The sequence below is a fragment of the Paralichthys olivaceus genome, chromosome 6 (assembly GCF_024713975.1).
Source record: "Paralichthys olivaceus isolate ysfri-2021 chromosome 6, ASM2471397v2, whole genome shotgun sequence".
In the NCBI taxonomy this organism is placed as follows: domain Eukaryota; kingdom Metazoa; phylum Chordata; class Actinopteri; order Pleuronectiformes; family Paralichthyidae; genus Paralichthys; species Paralichthys olivaceus.
The window spans coordinates 14,087,615-14,090,610 of record NC_091098.1 but is presented as its reverse complement, the minus strand read 5'-3'; positions in this window follow the sequence as shown (position 1 = coordinate 14,090,610).

The following is a 2,996-nucleotide window of genomic DNA, read 5'->3' as shown; positions in this document are numbered from 1 at the left end:
TTTGATGCTTTAAAGGTAGATCCAGTTTGGAATGACTTTACTTGTTAGTTATCTGGGTATGTTTAGGAACTGTACGTTCAAGCAATACATTTTATGGCTCTTTGGTAATGTCTCAAACCTCACTAGTAAGGTGAGTTCTGTTTAATGATGTTGGAGGTTCTCGTTGCAGCGAATGCGTTCATGGGTGAAGCACTGTTTTGTTCCAACTCTTTACTCTTGGATTTGAAAACTGAGTTTAGAAAATATGCTTAACCAATCATAGATGTCATTTTCCAAGCCATGTAACAGTGCGCACTCAGCTCCAATAAACTGACGCATTACTCAGTCTGTTTTTGTGTCATCAAGATGACTTAAAGTAATAGATGCACTGATACCAGACCAATTTATCTCAATGCAAAAAACACACAAGTTGCAATAGATTTAACATTTTTATTGACACATTATTACGACATACTACAGTGAATAAACAAGATTATTTGTGAATTAGGATTCATTTTCATCTTGGACCCAGCAAAGGCTTGTTACAATTATTTCTCAGAAAATATCAACTTTAGCATCTAACACACACTTTGTTATTTAATACCATTGATCAAAGCAGGGTTACTTACAGGAGATGAGACCTGATGGTGTGTTTATCAGTGGCCTGGAATTAAAGTGATGCGCCAGCAGCCATCCAGTGGAGTTCTGTATAGGCGACATACAAATACATTTTAATGTTGACAGAAGTAAACAGTCTGAAATGGTCACAAACAACGGTTTGATTGTGTTGAATTTATAAAAACCAGTAAAATATGTTTTTTATTGCAAAGAATGTATATTCTGATTGGCACTGTAACAATATCTCTCTGACTTTTCATACTACAGTGAACTGCACTACAGTTAAAACAGATGATAAAAAATCTATGTGACTTCTTAATTATGACTTTTGTAGCTTAGTTTGTCACAAGCCTCACCCAAGGCCATCAGTTCCTTTAAATTCAATCAAGCTACATCAAATTTCAAACACTCATAGATATCAGTTCCCTAAATGTGCCTGATCCATGAATTATTCCCTGGGAAGTGAAAATATCTCATAATATTAAAGAAAGTTAAAACAAATCCTAAGGGGCTGTACCCTGATGTATACTGCATCCTTACACCAAGTGTTGTGATAATCTGTTCATTTATTTTTGCGTAATCTTGCTTAAAAACAAATTTACAGACAGGAGAGAAGACCAAACCTCTGGTTATTACATCTCATGTTATAACATCTAGGTATATCATGAGATGTTCTGAACTGAGAAAGTTGTATAATGCCAATATCCAAAATCATGCTGTCTTACTAACACTGGCCCATAATTATAATGTGACATCTTTAGAAAGATGAATAGGTGAAAGTCATCATTTGAAAATGTAAAGACACTGAGTATTAATTATTTTTAGTAGTAGTAATTATTAATCTGTCAATATTTTGAATCTTAAAGTCTAAGCTGTGAAATAGATACATTTCTCAAATTTAAATTTAATTTGCCTTAATTTGTCTGTATTTATAACCTCGATAAGCATCGTAACACTGCTCCACTAGTGTTTGATGAGTCAGACCTCATTGAGTATAAATATATATATGTAGTTATATGTCTTTGAGTTCATTACTGTGGCAGTAAAGTACAGTTAACTGCTCATACACCCTGACAACACAGGGAGCAAAGTAAAAGTTATCTGTGACATGGTGGCTGCCAGTATTGATCAAATATTGATAATGTTCATTTTTACAGGTTAGGTTTTGAATGGTAGCTGGTGGTATTTGATGCTTTCTCCTGTAGTCTGTGTTTGTTCACATTAGCCATTTCATTAAGTGGAGGTTAAAATCTGTGGCCTGTAGACTCCTAATGCAAAACACTATTTCTTACCAGAAACCATTTTCATCTGTTATTATAACTCTTTAAAGGTCCAGTGTGTCAGATCTAGGAGAAAGTGATTTATTGGCAGAAATTGAATATAAAATTATCCCAGTGATGTTTTCACTTGTATGTTTCATCCAAATTGTATGAACTGTTGTTTTCATTACACTAGAATGGAACCTTTATATTTAAATACTTTATATTTACATCAGGAGCGGGTCCTCCCTATGGAGGCTGCCATGTTTTGTTTTGTTTTACAGTAGACTGGACAAACTAAACACCTTTTGAGTTTTAATGGAAACTGAAGTCTACCACAGGTTCTCTTACATGTTTAGGGTTAGAGTTAGGGTGGGTGAGGTGAGGGGTATTCAGCTACAACATGTAACTTCACCACTAGATGTCACTAAATTCTACACACTGAACCTTTAAAGTTCTGCATCATTAGTAACTTAGTGTATGACCAGGAGTGGCTTGACGATGATGTTCCTCATGAACATGATGACTGGGAGTTTGAAAAGAAGTGACAATTGTGGATTCCTGCCCTTTTGCGAAAAGCAATCAAGATTTTACAACTGAATATAAAAACAAATTTCCTCACACCACATCACGATAACCTTGCCTCTAGTTTATGGCTATTTTTTGTCTCCATCAGTGACATAATAAATCTTCACCAAAATTAAAGGTGAGGTCTACATTTACATGTCTGATCAGGCTGCAACCAAATGTGCAGAATTTTCTTACATGGATCTAATCGAGAAACTACAGCTATAGTTTTCTACTTAAAACCTCGACTTTATTTATCTTTAAAGCACTTCAACCTTTTCCAAACCAGCGATTTGATAATGAATAGAACAGAAATATCTGCAAGAGGATATTATCAAAGAGATGGTTGTTCTGTTACATCAATCCTACTTTCAGTAATCAAAACAGCACTATGCATGTTACTGTGGGCAGTAAATGATCCTATTATCTCTGGTCCGGGACATATGCCAGCTGCCATAAGAGGAAAATGACCTCAGTAATGACTTTGGATTGAAACCAGAGTGTGCCATTTTGCATTTGTCGTTGTAAAACATGTGGTGTTGACACATTGTACTTACCACTGCTGCCTATGCC